This window comes from Muscardinus avellanarius (genome assembly GCF_963383645.1).
Source record: "Muscardinus avellanarius genome assembly, chromosome: 4".
Taxonomy (NCBI): Eukaryota; Metazoa; Chordata; class Mammalia; order Rodentia; family Gliridae; genus Muscardinus; species Muscardinus avellanarius.
Genome location: NC_137789.1, coordinates 104525228 through 104547651, shown reverse-complemented (window position 1 = coordinate 104547651; position 22424 = coordinate 104525228). Strand labels below are relative to the sequence as shown.

General features: G+C 39.1%; 1 long non-coding RNA gene and 1 pseudogene across 2 annotated transcripts in view; both read left to right on the top strand.

The window, feature by feature from the left end:
• The window catches only part of LOC308262379 (large ribosomal subunit protein uL18m-like), a 224414-nt pseudogene that overhangs the window by 192766 nt on the left and 9224 nt on the right, over window positions 1-22424 (top strand). The window lies entirely within an intron of this gene.
• On the top strand, window positions 12704-20500 carry LOC308262224. The gene is made up of 4 exons (XR_013961690.1): window positions 12704-12811; window positions 15953-16011; window positions 20356-20398; window positions 20477-20500. It is a non-coding gene; the product is annotated as an uncharacterized lncRNA (long non-coding RNA).

The window sequence follows — 22424 nt, the reverse complement described above, 5'->3', positions numbered from 1 at the left end:
TGGCAACACTGCCCTGCACTACGCCATCTATCATAATGACAAGTCGACCGCCGCCAAGCTTCTTTCACACGGCGCAGACATTGAAGCCAAGAACGAGGTATACAACAGCTCCGTTTATTTCGAAAAAAATTTCAACTACGTTAGTTTTAACAGTGACATACGTGGGGTCCACTTTTTCTATTTAGAAGCTCCAGCTTTCCTCGGAAGAAAACGCTTTGCAGTGCATAGACTGTTGAAGACTTCACTTTATTTATTTATTTATTTACTTACTTACGTATTTAATTTGGTACTGGGATTGAACCCAGAGGCATTCTACCTCTGAGCTTATATCCCCAGCTTGATTTTCTCATCTGGAAATGGAGTCTCACTAAGTGGCTGAGGCTGGCTTTGAACTTGCAATCCTCCTGTCTCAGTCTTCCAGGTACTGGGATTATAAGTGTCCACCTCCACGCCTGGCTCTGACTTCACTTTAAATACTGATAGTTTTTATACTTTTGCTTAGTGCATTGTAATTATACATCATGGTGAGGTTCAAAGTCATACAGACACACACACACACGGACTCTGCGTGTCTTCCTCCAGCTCACCCACTGCCCACTGGTCCTCGTACATAAATAGATCATTAGTGATACCTTCCTCCATGGATGTGGCATAATGTAATCAATTTATTTTATCATTTCTTTTCTCTTCCTCCCCTCCCTCTATTCCCGTCCACTATTCTGGTCACTTTTTATATTTGAAGTCTCTTTTGTTTCCTGGTTTCTCTCGAGCTTCCCCAGTGAGAGAAAACATTCAACTCCTGACTTTCTGAGACTGGCTGATTTCATTGAACATATTTTCTAGTTTCACCCACTTTTCTGCAAATGGCATATTTTTTTTGTTTATATCTGAGTAAAATTCCACTGTGTGTATATACGTTGGAAAACATTTTTGTTTTCTATTATCTGTTGAAGGACACCTATTACGTACTGATATTTTAAAAGACATTTTCAACAGTACAGCTTTGTTTTCTGCTTCCTTAGCAAATATTTGAGAAAACATTGAATTTGTTAGGGCAGGTTTGTAGCCAGCCTGAGCTATTTAGTGAGGTTCTCTGCAACTCAGTGAGACCTTGTTTCAAAACAAAAAATAAAAATATTGGTTGGGCTGGGTGTGTATCTCAGAGGTAAACTGCCCCTGGTTTCCTTCCCAGGACCACACACACACACAAAATATGGGATATACACACAATGGAAATCTCCTCAGCCATCGGGAATTACAACATTGTGTAATTTGCAGAGAAATGGATGGAATTGGAGAATATTATGCTAAGTGAGTTTACTCAGTCACAAAACCTGAAAGGTTGGCTATTTTCCATCATGTGGAACTTATGAAAAAATTGGGACGGGGTCGGGGGGAGGTGACCACAAACAAAGGAGGAGGAACTTGAGTATAGTGAGGGAGGGGCCTAACTGAGGGAGGCAGGAGTGGGGAGGGGGACTTGAAGAGGGAAACACATCAACAGACATGATTACGTAGACAAACTTATCAAAGCCAATCAGTGTGCTGAGCACAGGAAGGTGGATAGGAAGAGAGGGAGCAGGTGGGGCCTGGGGGAGGGCTCGTGAGTGCTGTGTGCATGTATGCCTCTATCACTTTGAACTTCATAAGGGTGTGTGATTACAAGGCACCATTAAGAAAAAAACGAGCGTTCAAGAGGCTGAGACCAGGGGATCCTGGTTCGCAGACAGTCTCAGCTACTTACTGAGGCCCTTCGGAACTCAGTGAGACCCTGTTTCAAAAATAAAACAAGACATCTGTGCGTTGAGGCGCACTCTTGTAATCCCCATGCTTGGGAGGCTGAGACAGGAGGATTGCACAGGTTCGAAGCCGGCCTCAGCTACTGAGTGAGGCTCTCAGCTACTTAGTGAAACCCTTTTTCCAAACAAAATATAAAAAAGGGCTGGGAGTATAGCCTGGAGGTAGAAATCCTCTGGGGTCTACCCTTAGTACCACCAAATAAATGAGTGAATGAATTAATAAAAAAAAAAAGTTTAAATTAAAATACAAACAGGGCTGAGAGTGGAGCTTGGAGGTATAATGCCCCTGGGTTCCTACCCGGTACTACAAAGACAAATAAATAAATTAATTAATTAATAAACAAAGAAATAGCCATGTGTGGAAGGTAGTGAATGCTAGTTGTCCCAGTACTTGAGAGGCTGAGACATGAGGCTGCAGGTTCAATATCCACCTCAGCAACTTAGCAAGAACCTGTTTGCACATAAAAATTCAAGGGCTAGGGGTGTAATTTAGTGGTAGAATGATCCTGGGTTCAGTCCCCAGCACCAAATAAATAAACAGATATAAATAAAATAATCCCGGCGTGGTGGTGCACATTTTTAATCCCAGCATTTAGAAGGCAGAGACCAAAGGATTGCGGTTCATGGAGAGCCTCAGCTACTAATGAGACCCTTTGCAGTTAAGTGAAACTCTGTTTCAAAGTAAAAAATAAAAATAGGTAGGGCTGAGGGTGTTGCTCGGAGGTAGAATGCTCCTGGGTTCCATCCCCAGTACTGCAAAAAAAAAAAAAAGAAAGAAAGAAAGAAAGAAAGGAAGGAAGGAAGGAAGGAAGGAAGGAAGGAAGAAAATAAAGGAAGTGTTTTATGCGCAAATAACTTTTCACTTTTCACGTGACCCTTTGGAAATACATACAGCAAAGATAAAAGTCCCTCTTCTATTTCAATTACTCCCTAGCTTCCATATAAGAGAGAAAACATATGACCCTTGATTTTCTGAGACTGGCTAATCTCACAACATAATGTTCCCCAGGTCCATCCATTTTGCTGCAAATGATATGATTTTGTTCCTTTTATTGCTGCATAAAATTCCACTGTCTGTATATCCCAGGACTTTGCAATCCATTCATCTGGTGATGGATACCTAGGCTGGTTCCAAAATTTGGCTGTTATGAATTGTACTGCTCTAAACATGAATATAGATGAATTATTATAATATTCTGATTTCAATCCCTTTGGAAAGATCCCCAGGAGTAGTACAGCTGGATCATATGGTGAATCCAATTCCAGTTTTTTGAGGAATCTCTACACTGAACTCGACTGTGGCTGCATGAATTCGCAATGTCACCAGCAGTGTAGAAGAGTTCCTATTTTCCCACATCCTCGGCAGCATTGACTGTTGTTTGACCTCTTGGTGATTGCCATTCTGATTAGGATTAGATGGAATCTCAGTGTACTTTTGATTTGTATCTATCTGTTTGCTAATCATGTTGATCATTTTTATCATATATTGATTGGCCATTTGTATTTTTTCTTTTGTGAAGTGTCTATTGGTTTAATTGTCCATCTCTTTTTTATGCATCAAAGCATCATGCATGCAAATAATTTATTGCATCTGAGACTTATATTTTAGAGATAACGTCCAAATTCTCTAGCTAAGCATTCATTTATTTTTGTTTTATTTATGTATATATATTGTGTGTGCTTGTGTCAATGAGAATGGAACCCAGGGGTATTCTCCCTCTGGGAGACACCCTCAACCCTATTTTCATTCTTTATTTTGAAACAGGGTCTGAGTTGCAAAGGGCCTCCCTAAGTAGTAGCTGAGGCTGTCCACAAACCGTGATCCTTCTGTCTCAGTCTCCCACATGTTGGGATTACAAGCATGCACCAACATGCCCGGCTTATTATTTATTTTTATAAATTTACCTCATATCGGTGTAGAGAATATCAGAAAGATATATGCACACAGCTCTCTGTGCCCTTCCCACCTGGTCTCTCCTCCCTCATCCTCCACGCTCATGTCTTTGAGATTGAAATTGGTAGTTTTGTATACCTTCATATTGTTATTTCAACTATTGCATGATTTATGACTTTGTCTCCCCTCTTCCTGTCCCTAAACCCCTCAGCCACTCCCCTGAAGTGTGGGCCCATTTATCTGATGTTGCCCTTATTCTTAAATATCTTTCTCGCTTCCACATATAAGAGAAAACATATATCTACTCAGTTTTTGAGACTGTCCATATCTGCTTAGTGTCATATTCCTGAGTTTCATCCATTTTCCTGCATGGAGTGTGATTTTATTGTTCTTATTGGCTGATAAAAATTCTATTGTATGCATATATCACACTTTTGTGATCCATTCATGTTTACAGACATCTAGGCTGATTCCATCATTTGACTATTATGAATGGTGCTGCTATGAAGATGGATATGAAAGTATCATAATCTGATTTCACTTCTGTTGGGGAGATACCCGAGTGTGCTATTGCTGGGTCTTGTGGTAGTTTCATTCCCAATCTTCTGAGAAGCCTCCACACTGACTTCCATAGTGGCTGTACTAGTTTCAGTCCCACCAACAGTGTAATAGAATTTCCCTTTCCCCAGTTTCACCAGAATTTATTATTATTGTGTTTTTATTTTTATTTTTATTTGATACAGGGTATCACTGAATTGCAAAGGGCCTCATGAAGTAGCTAAGGGTGTACTTGAACTGTGATCCTCATGACTCCTCCTCTTGAGTGCCAGGATTACAAGCATGTGCCACCATGCCCAGCTGTCATTGTGTTTTTAATGTTTGCCATTCTAACTGGAGTTCGATGGAATCTTAGTGTACTTTTAATTTGCAATTCCCTGATTGTTAAAGATGTTGAGCATTTTTTCATATATTTGTAGGCTATTTGCATTTCTTCTTTTGAAAAGAAACAGTTCATTTGCCTATTTTACAATGTTTTAATGTTAAGCTTTATAAGCTCTTTGCATATTCTAGAGATCAGACCTTTGTTTGATGGTCAGGTGTTGAAGATCTTCTCCCATTCTGTAGACTCTCTTTCTGTAGGTTAATGATTTTCTTTGCTGCACCGAAACTTTTAATTTAATGCTATGCCATTTGTTAATACTTTTTTTTCTTTCTTTCTTTTTTTTTTTGGTGGTACTGGGGTTCCTGGAAACTCTTCTACCTCCGGGCTACACTCCCAGACCTATTTTTATGATTTTTTATTTTGGAAACAGGGTCTCTTAAGCCAGCGCTGCTGGCTTCCAACCTGTGAGATCCTCTTGTCTCCACCTCCCAAACCCGGGGATTACAAGCCTCCACCACCACGCCCAGGTTAATTATAGTTTTAATTCATTGATCTTTCAGAATCTTATTGAGGAAATTTCTACCTGTACTTATTTGTTGGAGTATTGATCCTTTGCCCTCTTTAAGCAGTTTCAAAGTTTCTTGTCTGATTTCTAGGTCTTTGGACCATCTGGAGTTGACTATTGTGCAGGGTGAGAGGTTAAGTTGGGTTTTTTTTTTTTTTTTTGGTGGTAGTGGGGTTCCTGGAAGCCCTTCTACCTCCAGGCTACACTCCCAGGCCTATTTTTATATTTTTATTTGGAAACAGGGTCTCTTAAGCCAGCATGGCTGTCTTTGAACCTGCACGATCCTCCTGTCTCTGCCTTCCAAGTGCGAGGATTACAAGCGTGGGCCACCATGCCCGGCTTGAGGTTAGGTTTAAACCTATTGTTTCTACATACTGATAGCCAGTTTTCCCAGCACTATTTGTTGAAAAGGTTGTTTCTTCCTTGTATGTCTTTGTCTCCCTTAGAAAGAGCAACTGGTTATAGATATGGGGCTTTGTTTCTGAGTCTTCTATCCTGTTCATTTCTTTGTTTGTCTGTTTTTGTGCTAATACCACTTTTGGTACTATTCCTTTGTAGTATAATCTGAAATCAGGTATTATGATGCCTTTAGCATAGTTCTTTACACTGAGAATTGCTTTAGCTCTACTGGATCTTTTATTTTTCCATGTGAATTTTATAACTTGATTTCTCTATGTCTGTAAAAAATGATGATAGTATATTGATTGGGATTGCTTTTGCTAGAATGGCCAATTTTATTACACTAATTTTGCCTATCGAAGAGCATTGGGGGGGATCTTTCCATCTTCATTAATTTTTTAGTGATTTATGATTTTCATTGTAGAGATCTTTCACCTCCTCAATTATATTCATTGTTAACGATCTTATCCTTTCAGAAGTTATTGTGAATGGAATTGTTTTCTATGTTGCTTTGTCAGTGAATTCATGATTTGTGTAATGGAATGCAAAGGATTTTGGTAGGTTGATTGGGCATCATGCTACTTTGCTGAAACTATTCTGAAATTCTTCTGGTTACGTTTTTGGATCTTCTAAGAAAGTGATCATGTCATCTACAAACAAAGATAGTTTCAGTTCTTCTTTCCCTATTTGTATTCTTTTGATTGCTTTATCCTGTCTTATTACTGAGGCTAGAGTTTAAAGTACGATGGTGAATAGGAGTGGTGACAGTGGCCATCCTTCTCTTTTTCCTGATCTTACAGGAAATTCTGTCAAATTTTCCCTATTCACAATGATGCTGGCTTTGGATTTATTGTAGATAGCCTTCATGGTGTTTAGGTAAGTTTCTTCCATTCTTAATTTCCCCAGCATTTTTATGAAGAAACAGTGTTGGACTTTGCCAAATGCTTTTTCTGCATCTATTGAGATAATCTTGTGATTTTTGTCCTTAGCTCATTAATGGGGTGAATTATATTTACTGATTTGTGTAACTTGAACCAGCCTTGCATCCCTGAAAAGGCCTACTTGATTATATGAACTATTTGTGCGTGTGTGTGGTGATGGGGACGAACTCAGGGCATTGTATCTCCGAGCTACACACCCAGCCCTATTTTGTATTTTTTATTTTGAAACAGGGTCTTAGCAGTTAGCTGAGGCTAACTGCAAACCACGATCCTCCTGTCTCAGCCTCCCAAACACTGGGATTACAAGTGTGGCCCACCACAACAGGCCTAGATTTTTTTTCATGTTTTAAGTTCTTTATATGTTTTAGATATTAGTCCTTTATCAAAGGAGTAGCTGGCAAAGATCTTCTATTCAGTAGGTTGTCCCTTTAAACTTCTGTGTGTGAGTGTGTGTGTGTGTGTGTGTGTGTGTGTGTGTGTGTGATAATGGGGATTGAACCCAGGGGAATTCTGCCTCCGAGCTATACCCCTAGTCTATTTTATTTTTTATTGTAAACTGGAATCTCACCAAGTTATAGAGGATCTTGCTATATTGCTGAGGATGACCGTAGACCTGTGATCCTACTGTTTCAGCCTCCAACGTATTGGGGTTAGAGGAGTTGCATCTCCACATGTCACCTCCTTAAAATCTTGATGGCTTTCTTTGCTGCATAGAAAGTTTTTAATTTTAGGTCACCTCACTTATTAATTTTCATTTTAATTTCCTGACCTTTGCAGGATGTCATTGAGGAAGATTCTACCAGTGTCCATATATTAGAGTTTGGGTCCTGTGCTCTCTTCATGGTCTCTGGCCTAATTTCCAGGTCTTTCATCCATTTTGAGTTGACACTTGTGCAGGATGAGAGTTTGAGGTTTAATTCTTTTTCTCGCCATCCTTTCTTCCATGTTTCTTCCCTGTCCCTCCCCCTTTGCTTTTTTATTGTGGTACTGGGGATGGAACCCAGGGGAATTCCACCTCCGAGCTCCACCCCTAGCCATATTTTATTCTTTTATTTTGAAGCCAGATCCTGCTAAGTTGTGGAGGGCCTCCCTATGTTCCTGAGGCTGGACATAAACCCACAATCCTACTGTCTCAGGCTCCTAAGGAGCAGGATTATAGGAGTGTGTTACTATGCCTGGCATCTTTCATCTTTTAAAAGAAGAAAACCCATGGGCCAATGATTAATAAGTAATTGAGGTTCATTTCAAGCCTACACCTTTTAATTCAGAGCCCATTTCCTTAATGACCAATTGGGAGCCAGAGGGCCTGACATTGCTATCTGGAATCCTGACATTACAAGTAGAAGAAGTCAAGTAAGCTGATATAACATGGAGGAAACTCCATGTTACTGATAATCTCTCAATACTGTATCCCTGAAACTCGAATATTTGAAATGTTAATCTTTACCACAGAAAAGTATTTTAAATGAGCATGAAGCAACATTAAAGAGATTTCTTTAAGACTTGCACACAGTTTTGTGATATTTCTCTAACAGTGAATCAAGGAATATCTGTGGAGTCATGGACTTGTGAGAATGCCAGGAGTCTTTAGAACATAGATTGGGAAGGTCTGCACTAGAGCTGAGAGTTTAGCTCATGGTTTCAGTAAAACACTTCAACCCTTTCCTAAGTTTCAGGGTTTGGGCTTTTGAGATGAAAGATACAGTTCCTGTCCTCAAGAGTCCTTAACAGTTCTATAACTCCACAGTCCCATGATAAATGCTGTGTTAGAGGCCACAATTCCTGGAGCCAGCTCATGTGTGCAGTGAGTTTGGAGATGGCTGGAATGTGTGGCAACTCCCTACAGAGGGCGGTTTGCAAGGGCAGGAGCAGCACATGGGAAAGCACAGTGGAGCACAGAAGGAGCCTGTTGATTTCCTGCTCTGTTGCTATTCACGGGGTCTTTTATAAGATGCAGTTTGGCTGAGAAATATGTGCTCTTGAGAATTATCAATTGCTCTTGTCCTTTAACAGGTGGGTCTCACGCCCCTGCTCTTTTCACTGCGTGAAAATAGAACAAACATGGCAGCATATTTGCTATGGCAAAAGGCAAATATACACGCCGTTGATCTATTGGGAAGGTATAGTAGTATGATCTTTTCTTTTTGAACTGAATGGTGTGGTAACAATCACTTAAGTCATAAGCATTAAATTCATTATTGGACAAACATTAACTTGTAATTATCGAGTCGAGTGAAAAATCTGAACACAAACCACCAGTTTGGCAGAAAAACAATTATGCAGAGCAGGACAAAAACATTATATAGTAGTATTCTATTGACAATATAGTAGTAATTCCCTTATAATAATGACTTCTGTGTGTTATTTAGAATCTGACTTTGTTGGGCATCTGGTCTATTAATTAAGGGGCTTTTATATTAGTTTTATAAAGTATAGACTTTCAGTTTACTATTTGATTCAATATTGCTATTCTTAACCATTTCATAGTATTCTAACTTCCTATATATTTTCCTTCATGAATTCTACGTTAGGCATAAATAATTACACACAGTTATGTAATGATTATGTATAAACAATTCTTCAGTTTGCCTTTTGAATGACTGCTTTAGTTACTTTCTTTGAAGAACATTGGTGTTGGGTTACTCCTCAGTGAGTATTAATTGCTGTTGCCAGATGCAGTTCATTTCTTTTCCTATTAATTTCCAACATATTTTGATGCTTTTTTTAATTGACATGGGCAGGTAAAAGAAAAATAGCTTTCAATGAATAAACATTTCCTTTAATGAAGAAATGTCCTAGGTGGGTGATATAAAGGGGTAGGCTTTAGATGCATGCATGACTGGATTGAATTCTTGTCTTTCCCATTGCTAACTATGTTACTTTGGAAATACTACTTATCACTAAATATATTTTCTAGCATGAAAGGAGGAGGATGTCTGCTTGAAGTTTTGAGTGAAAGATTATATACATATATAATCTTAGTTCAGCATCTATCAAATGTGTTATTGCCTGAAACTACTATGCCCATTATTATTATCACTCTTATTAATAGTATTCTTTAAGTCTGCAAATAGCATTTACTTTTATGACAAATAGCTTACTGTAACTTGCAATATCTTACCTCAGACTAGGGAAGAAATGGAAAATTTCGTGTGTAAATGTTTGGCTACTTCACATTAATGACCTCAGTGTGTTACTATCCATCAAAGGACCCTCATTAGTAACTTCTACTACAGAATATCTCAGTGGGACAAGAGAGTTTCCTACTTGTTTTTTCCTTTTTTTAAATTTTTTATTGGTGCACTGTATTCATACATCATAGTGGGATACAAACTTTTGTAGACATACATGCACACATCGCCCATTCAGCCCCCACCCGATCCCCACCCCATTCCCTCCCCATCCCTCCTTCCCATGCTTGGCTTAGTGGTTGACATCTAGTATTATAGCAATTTATCCAAAATTAAAAATGATAATCTCACATAACAGTTTCATTTGTCTAATACCAAGCTTTTGATAACTTAAAGATAACATTTCAATATTTCTTTTTGCTTTCTTTCTTACCAGAGAATATTTTTTCTTTTTTTTTTTTAGGTGAAACTATCATATATTTATATATTTATTTTTCAGAAAAAAATCTATCCTAATATGGAATATGGACTCTAGATACCCAAAACGATCTCAAAAAAGAACAAAGCTAGAAGATATATATTTTCTGATTTCAAACCATATAAAGCTACAATAATTGAAACAGTGTAGTACTGTTCTAAAGGCAGATATATAAACCATTGGAGTTAAGTAAAAGCCTAGAGATACATTCTTCCATATATTGTCAAGTTATTTTTGACAAGGTTTCCACGAACATTTGGTGGAGGAAATAATAATCTTTTAACTAAATATTGTTGAAAAATAATAATTACATGAAAAAGAATAAAATTGGACCCTTACCTAATCCCATATACAAATATTAACTCAAAATAGATAAAAGACCTAAATATAAATCTTAAGACTATAAACTTTTAGAAGAAAATCTGGGTCATAAAATCTCACAACATTGAGATTGGCAGTGATTTCTTGGATATGATTTCAATGGCAGAGGCAACAGAAGGGTATACAAACTCCCTAAAAAATAAAATATTGTATATCCAAAGACAATGTAAAAAGAGTTAACAGTTACTGATAGAATGGAATAAAATATTTACAAATGCTGTATCTGAAGGTATATTAATATCCCAACTAGAAATCCTAAAAGTTTAGCAACAATAAAAGCAAACAATACAATTTAGAGATAGGTATAAGACTAACATAAATAATGAATCTCCACAGATAACTAATCTTAGTTGTCTGTTGGATGGAAAATCTTGTTTCTCTGGTTCTGGTGTGTGTTACCTATTTCTTCTTTGTAGTTAATCTCTTTGAGTATTTTCTCTAGCGCTGGTTTTGAAGACATAAATTCCTTCAGTTTCTGTTTGTCATGGAAGCTTCTTATTTCTCCATCTAATTTGATAGAAAGTTTTGCTGGGTAGGAAATATTTGGCTGGAAGTTGTTTTCTTTCAGAGTTTGGAATATGTTACTCCAAGCCCTTCTGGCTCTCATGACTTGGTTTGGGAAGTCTGGAGTGATTCTAATTGGTTTGCCTCTGAATGTCACTTGGCCCTTTGTTTTTCTTGCCTTTAAGATTCTCTGCTTGGCTTCCACATTGGTCATTTTGACAATGATGTGGCGTGGGGATCCTCTTCTCCGATCCTGTCTAAAGGGAGTTTTATAAGTTTCCTGGACCTGTGTATCGACCTCTTGCTCTATGTTTGGAAAATTTTCTGCTATTACTTCCTTGAAGAGATTGTTGATCCCTTTGGTTTCACTTTCTTTTCCCTCCTCTATTCCAATTATTCTTAGGTTAGCTCTCTTAAAATGGGCCCATATTTCTTCAATGTCAGATTCCTGCTGTTGGATATTTTTTTCTAGATTAGAAACTATGCGTTCATTTTGGATTGGTCATCTTCTAAGAGCGAGATTCTATTCTCCATGTGGTCTAATCGGTTGTTTGTACTTTGAATTGAGGCCTTTACTTCATTAATTGCATCCTTTATCTCTCTTTGGCTCTCTCTGAATTCTTTTCGAAACACCTCTAATATTTCTACAGTTATTTTCCTGATTTGATCTTCTAGAAATCTCTGAATTTCTGTTTTATCGGGTTCTGATGTTGTGGGGTTGTGGGCATTCATTGCTCCATTGTTATTCCTCTTTCCCATGATTTTGTAAGTTTGTACCTTCTCTGGGTTCTTCCCTTGGGTCACTACGACTTCACTTAAGGTGCTCTGGATCTCGAGTCTGTGGTATCTCAGACCCCACTACTCCTTTACTGGGTTGTATCACAGAGTCTCAGACCCAGGGAGTCAATAGAGGCTTCTTTAGACTATGGGGGGGGGGGGTGCCAGGTTGGGCGTTCTCCTATGGTATGATATCTCTGCCACCGCCACTCCCTCACTGGGTCAAGTCCCTGGGAATCAGTACTGGGGTTTCTCCTCTGGGGCCCGCAATTTGACTCACTGTTGTTGAGTACGCAGCTGTAGCTGTAGTGGACTTGGTGAATTCGCTGCTGCTGCCGCCGGTGGCAATATGACTCCGCTGCTACGCCCTCGGCCGTGAGGCTGGCGTATTTCTTTGGTTTTGAGCTCCGCTCTGACTCCCTCGGCTCGCTGTCCGCCTCTTCTCTCTGGAGCCTGGTGGGCTGTTGAGTGCGTTGGTTTGTAGCCATAGCCGTCTGGTGAATTCGCCGCTGCCGCTGGCAGCAAGGCGCTGCTGCTGCATCCTCGGGCGTGAGGCTGGCGTAACTCCTTTATGGCTCTGAGCTCCGCTCTGAGCCCCCTCCTCTCTGGGGCGGCTGGTGATTTTTTTGTTTCTCTGGTGATGGTGTTTTCTGTCTATGAAAGGCGCTGATTTTGTGGTAATGGAGATTGGTTGTTAGCGGGGCTCTTAAGCCTCGCTTTTCTCGGTCCTGTTTTTTCCTTTTTAACTTGTAGACAATTTATAAAGTTGAACGCTTGAGATCTCAAGATGCTGACCTCTGTTACTATGCATAAAGCGTTAATTCTACATTGACAACAAGATTTTAAATTGGTAATAAATATTAATTTAGCTGTTTATCTTTAACATTCCTAGAAGGTAAAATGATCTTTCCATTATTTTAGAACAACGCTAATATTGGCAGTCCAGGGGAAGTCGAGAAGAATTGTAGATTATCTAATTCAACATAGAGTTAATATATGGCACAAGGATAAATATGAAAGAACAGCCCTGTCATATGCTGTTTCTTGTGGCCGTCATATGTAAGTATTTATCTTAAAATGTTAGTTAACATTAAATGGAAGTTTAAAATAATTGCCACTGTCTCATTTTATATGAGCTGGGATTTCATAGTTTAGGTAGTTGTGGGTGGCAGTGAGTTAGTTCACTTCATCAGCCAGAAACCCTGTAAACATCTAGACGAGGTAGAAAGAGCAATGGCTAGAGGAGCCATCACAGGACTTTTGTGGCTAAGCTAGGGACCCAGCCCAGGACCTCACACATGCTAGGCAAGTCCTCTACAGCTATACTCCCAGCCCCTGCCCTCAGACTTCAAAAACCTTTATCGTAGGGATTCCATCACTATTCATTTTATTCCAAGTATAAGTGCTACTACGATAATGTACAAATAGTGGCACATCTTTGCTTTTCCTAATTAGCTATTCGGGTCTTGAAATATTCCGTTTATCAACAACTTAGCAAGACCCTCGGTAAGTTTGTGAGACTATTTCAAAATAAAAAGTAAAGGGAGCTGGGAATGGTGGCACACGCTTGTAATTCCACTACTGAGACAGCAGGATGAGACAGGAGGCTGAGACAGAAGGATGGCAATTTCATGCCCAGCCTCAGCTACTTTGTGAGGTCCTCCACAACATAGTGAGATCCTGTTTCAAAATAAAGAGTAAAAATAGGCCTAGACATGTAGCTTGGAGGTAGAATGCTCCTGGATTCAATCCCTGGTAGTACAAAAAGAAAATGTGAAAAACTGGGGGGGAGGGGATGTAGTTCAGAGATAGAATGCTTCTGAGTTTGACCCCCAATGCCAAAATGAATTAATAAATTTAAAAATACTTAAAAGTTTAATAAGCAGGAAATCTCATCACTTTCCCTTGGGAGCTATTTTCTACTATCTTCTTGAATTTCCCAAGAATCTAATGGGTTTCTTGCATACAAGGAATACAACCCTCTCTCACAAGTCAGGTGGAGGTGGGAGGACTTCTTGGTCATTGTTTCTAACATTTTTGCTGCAGTGCTGTTGTCCATGGAGTCCATGATAATTAACCTCTCCTACCAGCTTGTCCTTCCTGACCCACACTTAGACCTGAGAGTTGACATATGTTTAGGTCACTTACACAGATACCTTTCTGCTCAGCTATCATTCCCAAAGCAGCAGCACCCTGCTTTGGCAGTGGGGCCTCCTAACTTTAGCCACAGGAATAGTGAGCAAATTGAGCCTCTCTCCTACCCCAAACTTATGGAGAGGCCACATGGTGGCCTAGAACTTCATGGTGAGTTATCCTTTGAGGCTCTTGTTTATATTTTCTGCCCACAAAGATTAGTTGGGACCATATGTGGGTTTTTTTTTTTACACTTTTATTGGTGCATTATGATCTCCCATCACAATGCAGTTCCTAGAGATAGTGACATCCATGCACACAGAGCTTGGTGAACTTTCCTGGCTTCCTCCCCATCTCCCTTTCCCCATACAGGCTATTGAGATTGACCCTGGGAATTTCACCTATGTACATCGTGTCTATGGAAGGAATTTCTTCAGTGATTCTCTTACTCTTTCCCTAGACCAGCTCCTGACTCCACTGGAGTTTCTCCTCCATTTTCTGCAGTCCCCTGGTATTTGTAGAAATCATTTGAAACTATCAGATAGGTTTAAATAATGTTCCAGGAAAAGATCAGGCCTTTTATCCCTGTGTCTCATCTTAACTTTAGTTGTGGGAGCCCAGTTTACCATTTTCAAGGGTGGATGTCACATTTTACTTGGTACTCTAAGTGACTTGTTTTCCATAGTAAGGAACCTGTCCCCAACTACGTGCACCTCTGCCTCTACTTTTCAGGATATTATCAAAATCTGCCTCACAAGGAAACCATTAAACACATTCATTCATTGATATTCAGAGAGCAATGCCCTCTCATTACTCGTCAGTATTTGTGTCTGAAGGGATTTTGTCTTTCAAGGCACTTGGAGGTAGACATGGATATTAGTCACCATGCTCATAAAGATCTGTGGGTCCAGTTTGATAGGTGGAGATGGAGAACAGCAGTCCAAGTCAAATTGCTGCATTCATTAGTTTGCAGCTCTTGGTGCCTTGGATGAGTTTCATCAAAGGGGGCGCTTTTGTTATCTAGTTTAGTGAAATAGCGTGCTTATAAGCAAATTCAATTATAAATTATTAAACAGCTGATTTGCCCTGAGTTATAAAGCACAAGAAAGAGTTAATAACCGAAATTATCATTCAATGACATTATCTTTCTTTTTTTTTATTTTTGCGGTACTGAGGATGGAACCTACCTTTGAGCAATACCCTCAGCCCTAGATTTTTTTATTCTTTATTTTGAAAGATGATCTCACTGAGTTGCAAAAAGCCTCATTAAGTACCTTAGGCTGGCCGCGAACCCTAATCTTCCTGTCTGGCCTCTCAAATGCTGGGATTACAAACGTGCACCACCATGCCTGGCTTCCATGACACTTTCTAACAAGTGTAGCATTCGAATACCTAGAGCCTGGGATTCCAAATAAGTAAAAGATTTTGCCATCACGTTCCTTTTCCTTTGAGTATGTCTTCATATTATCTTGTTAAATCTTCCTAACAACCTAATAGCAGTATAGTCCTTATTTCATAGAAAAAGTTTGAGCCTAAGAGAAAAGACCTGAGCAAGAACAAAGGGCTGCTGGTGACAGAACAAGAACATCCTCTGTGTGAGGACACTTCCTGTGAGGCCAGGCTAATCTAGACAGTGCGTGGAGCTGTACTGTCCTCTATGCATGGTCCTTTCACCTTACTTTTTCCCTCTTCAATTACAGTCTTGCAGGCACAGTAGCATATACTTTAATCCTGGCTACTTGGGAGGCTGAAGTAGGAGGATGGCTTGAAATTCACAGTTCAAGACCAATTTGGGCAACATGGTAAAACTCCATCTCAAAAACAAAATCAAAAGCAAAATACATTTACATTATGATGTGAGGCTGTAATGCACCCATAAAAGCACATAAAGCCTACAAATATACTTACTGACATGTTTCTAGAGTTTTCAAATTTGAAATATATGGGATAAAAATGTCTATATTAGCTCTGGTACTTTCAAACATACTCTTAAGAATTTAATATATTTGGTTAATATGTTTCATGTCAGTATTAAATACTAATATTAATTTTTCATGCATAAAATAGGCATATAGTTTTTCAATATTCCAAAGAATATTCTCAACAGAGCAGTCCATGCAATCCAGGTAAGACCTTAAGTGGTGAATTACTCTTCATGTTCCTACCCTATATAAAAAGATTGTTTGCACTGTGTCCTTCATCAAATCTCCCCTTTCACCTCCCCAAGTCCTCTTCCACCATTCTTCCAATATTTCCCCTTGATTATCTGACGTGTGTTTTGTTTCCCAATTTCTCCCATGTTTCCACATAGGAGTGAAAACATATGGCCCTTCACTTCTGGGACTGACTAACCTCATTTAACATAATATTCTCTAGCTCCATCTATTTTACGGCAAAGGACATAATTTTGTTGCATAACCCAGTTAAATAATGGGCAAGTAAACTAAATAGACCCTTCACAAAAGAAGCACAACAAATGACAAATAAATGTATGAAAAAACATTGTACATCATGGGAATCACAGAGATGATATCCAAAGGACCCTCAAGGCCTTTGATCCATTTTGAGGTGACTTTTGTCCAGAGTGAGAGATGAGGATCTAGTTTCAATATTTTACAGTCAGATATTCAGATTTCCCGGCACCATTTGCTAAATCAAAGGATGTCTTTGATCTGAGATGCTTTTGTTCCCAATCAGTTATCTGTATCTGCATGGGTTTTCTGCTGGGTCCTCTATTCTGTTCATTGATCTCCATGTCTGTTTTTACATGCCAGTGCCATGCTGGTTTTGTTGCTGTGGCTCTGCAGTATGTTTTGGAGTCAAGCATTGTGAAGCCTCCAGCATTGCTCTTTTTGTTCACAATTGCTTTGGCTATTTGGGATCTTTTGGGCTTTCATATTAAGTGTAGAACTTTCTAGTTCCATGAAGATGCCATTGGTATTTTGATGTGGATTGCATCAAGTCTATAGATTGCTTTCATCAGTATGGCCATTTTAACAGTATTAATGATCCCAATCCATAAATATTGGAGGCCTTTCCATTTCCTGATGTCTTCTTTGATTTTTCTTTAGTGTTTCATAATTTTCATTGTAAAAGTTTTTTACCTTCTTTGGTTAGGCTTATTCCTTGGGTTTTACTCTTTGTGCGGTACTGGGAATGAAACCCAGGGACATTCTACCTCTGAGAGTTTATTCTTTATTTTGAAACAAGGTCTCACTAAGTTGCAAAAGGCCTCACTAACTAGCTGAGGCTGATTGTAAACTCAGCTCCTCCTATCTCATCTTCTCAAACACTGGGATTAAAAGCATGCACCCCCCATTCCCAGCTTTTTATTTATTTTTTTTCTGTTGTGAATACCATTGTTTTCCTGATTTTATTCTCAGCAGGTTTATTATTAGTGCTTAGAAAATCTACCAATTTTTTTAAATTAATAGTCTTTTGGTAGAGTCTTTAATAGGGTATTCTAAGTATAGAACCTGATTTTCTGCAGACAAGCCTTATTAGAAATTTTCCTTTTCTACTTGTATACTATTTGTTTAGTTCTCTTGTCTGATAGTTTTAGCTATAATTTTAAGTACATACTGGGTGTTGAGAGTGAAAATTCTTTTTTTTTCCTGATTTTAGGGAAAATGCTTTCAATTTTCCCCATCCAGTATGATGTTGGCTAAGTATTTGTTGTGGATGGCCTTTATTACTCTTAGACATGATTCTTTCACACCTAATTTATTCACAGCTTTTTGTCATGAAGGGACGTTGAATTTTACCAAAGGCTTTTTTTTCCTGCATTTTTGAGATGACCATGTGACTTTTATCTTTGATTCTGCTTATGTGTCGTATTTTATTTATTGTTCATGTATGTCGAACCATCCTTGTATCCCTGCAAAGAAACCAAATTGACCGTGGTGTACCAGTCTTTGAAATATGTTATTGTGTTCAGTTTGCAAGTTTCTTATTAAATATCTTTGCATCTGTGTTCACAAAGGACATTGGTAGAGTTTTCTTTTTCTAGTGTGTCTTTCCCAGGTTTGTCTAGCAGGGCAATACTGGCTTTGTAGAATGAGTTTGGAAGCTTTCCTTCCCATTCTGTTTGATGGAATAGTTTGAGAAGCACTGGTGTTAGTGCTTCTTTAGCAGTCTTACACAATTCGGCAGGAATCTATCCAGTCCTGGGATTTCTTTCTTGGGAGGTTCTTCATTGTTCTTTTAATCACCTGCTTAGTTCCTGATCATTTACGTGTTTTTATGTCCTCTTGATTCAATTTGGATAAGTCACATGTGTCCAGAAATCGGTCCATTTCTTTTAGATTTTTCCATTTTTTGGCATATAATTTGTGGCTTCTGTTGTAATATTCCTCTTTTGTCTCCCATTTTCTTAATTTGGGTGTTCTATCTTTAGCCCAAGGTAGCTAATTTTTTGATAAGATAGTCACTTCAGCAAAATCCTTTAGAGACTGAGAAGGCATTCCAACTCAAAATGATTTTGGAAACAAAAGACACTCTAAAAGTTATTTCTTGAATACCAAAGTTGTTATTTTTAACTGATTTTAAAATATAGAAGGTTGGGAAGCCGCTTTCACATGATGCACGCCGGAAGCTGCTCTCACATCACAGAGGCCAGAAGCCGCTCTCCTATCACGGTGCTAGAAGTCACGCTCACATTTTGGAGAGTGGAGACTGCTCTTCCATTATGGAGGATGGGAGTTGTTTTCACATCACAGTGGCTGGAACACATTCTTATAGCATAGAGGATGGAAGCTGCTCCCACGTCATGGAGGGACCAAAGCCACTCTCACATCAAGGAGGACAAAATCTGTTGCCACATGACAGGGGCTGAAACTGCTCTGATCTGAGAGCAGGGCAGGCTTCTCCCATCATGGAGCATGGAGGTTGTCTTCACATCATCAGAGTCTATCTTTTATATAAGGTTAAAAGATAGACTTGTCATCCCAGTATTTGGGAAGTTGAGACAGGAGGATTTCAGCTTGCCAGGCAGCCTAAGCTACTTAGGCCGTCTGAAACACAGTGAGACCTTGTTTCAAAATAGAGAATAAAAAGTAGAGCTGGCGTTATAGTTCAGAGGTAAAATGCCCCTGGGTGCAGTCCCCAGTAGTGCAAAAACATACAAACAAAACAAAAAAAAATGTGGAAGGCTTGTGAGCAAAAAGCAGGACATTTAAGAAGACAGGACCATGGCAAGATCAGCACTACATTCTATCTCTGAGCCGAATGTTTAAATATGAAACATCTCTCACTAAGTTCCGGAGGGCCTCACTAAGTAGCTGAGGCTGTGCATGAACTGTGATCCTCTTGTCTCAGCCTCCCAAGTACTGGGATTACAAGAATGCACCACCAGGCCTGGCTTGTCTTCTCATTCTTAATTCTTTTCCTTTTTTCCAGACTTGATGAGATGATTTGACACAAGGGGAATATCCATGTTTGAAAAAGAAAAAGCTTTTTAAATAAAATCTTTCACTCAGAAGTTTCCTATTTAATGTACTAGTTAGAGACTCACAGAGGTCGATTAAGAGACTCTAAGATTTCTTCAAAATTTAACTTTGCTCATTGGAGAGCTGTCGTGTGCGCCCTGTAGGGCAGCTTCTCCGGAGGTTGAGGCAAGAGTGTTATGGCTGGAGCTCAGGAGTCCGAGGCCACTCTCGGCAACACAGGGAAGACCCACCGCTTAAAACACAAAATCCACCTGCAGTGCTCCTGCCTCAGCCTCCAGAGTCATTGGGATTGTAGGCGTGTGTCACTGTGCCCACTTCTATTTTCAGACAAACTTTCTGAAATATTTGTGTTCATATTAATCAAGAAATGTTTGGTCATCATCCACATAACATTTCCAATCTTTTGCTTGTACATCTTTACATGACATTATGATAGTAGAAATGAAAGTTCATTTTAAGGGGAAATCCATTAAACGGAAAAAAAAAACCCTAAGTTTTTCTAAAGGGCAAAGTTTTGCAAAGAATCACACTGAACTGCATTCAGTATAAAATGTATAGTAATGTATTAATAAGATGAACCAGCATTCTTCTGAGATGATGTATAATTCAGACCAAGTTTAGTTGTATTTTTATCAAATTGTCATTGCATATATCAATTCTCTCAACTTAAAATAAGTAGATGTGTGTGTGTGGGGGGGGGTGTGCTGGGTATTGAACCCAGAGGCATTCTATCTCTGATCTGCACCTCCGGCCCTGTTTTATTTTTTATTTGTAAATAGGGTCTCACTAACTTGCTGAGGTCCTCACTACATCACTGAGGCTGTCCCAGAAGCTCGGATCCTCCCATTTCAGCTTCCACCATGCCAAGCTTAGGAATTTTATTTTTCTTGTGTGAGTAAGCTATTCTCAGGTTGGGTCCAGACACTAAATGTCTTACTAAGAAGGCCACATTTTATAAGTTATATATCACACCCATCATAATGTCCCTTTTATGTTAAACAATATAAATCATACTTATTTCAGATGCATCAGCGGTTGGAACAACGTGTCAACAGAAACCTAACAGGTATGTTCCAAAGGACTCTGACCCCAGCCAGTTTGGTTCTTGCAGTTATTGAGCTTCTTCTCTTGCCATTCCTCCTAGGCAGCCCTGTGCTTGGGCTTCTACCCGACCTCAACGACCCACCTTCCTTCTCAAGCGTCGTACTAGTGTGGTTACTCCTTCTTGTTCAGGTATGAACTTACATGTCACGTCCACCAGAAAGTGCCCAATAGGGGCATAAAACTGTGACACAATCCTGTCTCTGCGTTCCAGGCTTGCCCTGTTTTATACCTGTCGTGTAGCTAGGACATTGTATGCAGAACGCCTCATCCCCTGTGTTTCGGAGTTCTGCTCTGTGACTGTTGAGGAGTGGCCGGAGCCATCTTTGTCTTGGCATTCCCGTGCTTGCCACAGTAACTCAGCACGCAGTTGCGGACTTAATGAATGAAGAATGCAAAAAACCAGAAGCCCTGCTACTCAGTCACAAGGATAACAAATTCAGTCTGCTACTAAGGGCAAATTCTATTTAAGAGTAATTTTGTACTGGACTTGAACATACGTATTTTTTATTCTTAGAAACACTGGTAAAATTCTCAAATTTACTGGCTAATGTTTATCAACTATGAAACCTTTGAGGTAAAGAATATAATTAATTTTCTTTCTAGTGAATAAAGAATTCTAATCTGGATCCTTTAATGCTTCTGGACCAGATGCGCTCCTAAGAAGCCAACATCTACTTTCAGAAATATCACAAAAGGAGATTTTAAAGAAGATCGACATTATCTGAATCGTAATAGCATTTTATTAGTTGGATTGTTGGCTTAATACTTTGTTCCCCTTTAAGTTCTAATGTGAAAATGTTATTGAATGAAATAAGTTTTGTATTATGTATATATGATAAATATTAATAAAACATTTGAAACATTTCCTGGCATTTATGACAAAGTTTTAAGTGCAAGTACAAACCAGTATTGTTGAGTCGGAATGGTTCAACTGTTGAAATGCCAGCTAACCAGCAGACATTAACACTTTGGTGAGTTAAATATCATGCTAAAGCTGAGAAGAGTGGCATATGCCTGTACCCCCAGTATCTGGAAGGCTGAGACAGAAGGGTCACAGGTTCAAGGCCAATCTCAGCAATTCAGCGATATTCATTACAAAATAAAAAGAATGTGGCAGATGTGGCAGCACACCCCTCTAATTCCAGTATTTGAGATGCTGAGACAGGAGGACTGCAAGATTGAAGTCAGCCTCTGCAAATTAGTGAGGCTTTCAGCAACTTAGTGAGACCTCATTTCAAAAAAAATAGGGCTGGGAGTAGAGCTTGGAGGTAGAATGCCTCTAGGTTGAATTCGCAGTACCATGCATAAACAAATGAATAACTAACTAAAAACTAAATACAGCTTGGGTTTGGTTTGTATGTAGAAAATCCCTGGGTTCAATCCCTAATACCACATTAAATAAATACATAAATAAGTAAGCAACACATTAATGGTGGTTTATTTATATTTTCCAATTTTCATTACTATATATGCACTAAAAATTTCGACTAACATTATTTTGGTATGCCAGTGATAACAGCCATTGCCGATGTTTTAATGTTTTTTCACTGTTTTGTGCCACTGAACTTACATACTTTTAAATGTTGATTTATACTTCCTTCTTCATGGGAAACAATGCTGTCTGAGGCTTTTCATCCATTCCTTCCTTTTCTTCTCTTTCCTCCCTGCCTTCCTCCTCCTTCTCCTCCTCCTTTCTCTTCCTCCTCCTCTTCCTCCTCTTCCTCCTCCTCCTCTTTTTCCTCCTTCTCCTCTTCTTTTTTTCTTTCCTCCACCTCTCCCGCCTCCTTACTTGTAGTACTAGAGATTGAACCCAGGGGCATTCTATCAATGAGCTGTTCTCCCAGCCCTAATTTATTTATTTATATTTTGAACAATGTCTCACTAAATTGGTGAGGATCTCTCTAAATTGCTCATACTGGCCTCTAATCTGTGATTTTCTGTCTCAGCCTCCCAAGTACTGGAATTGCATGTGTGAGCCACCATGCCTG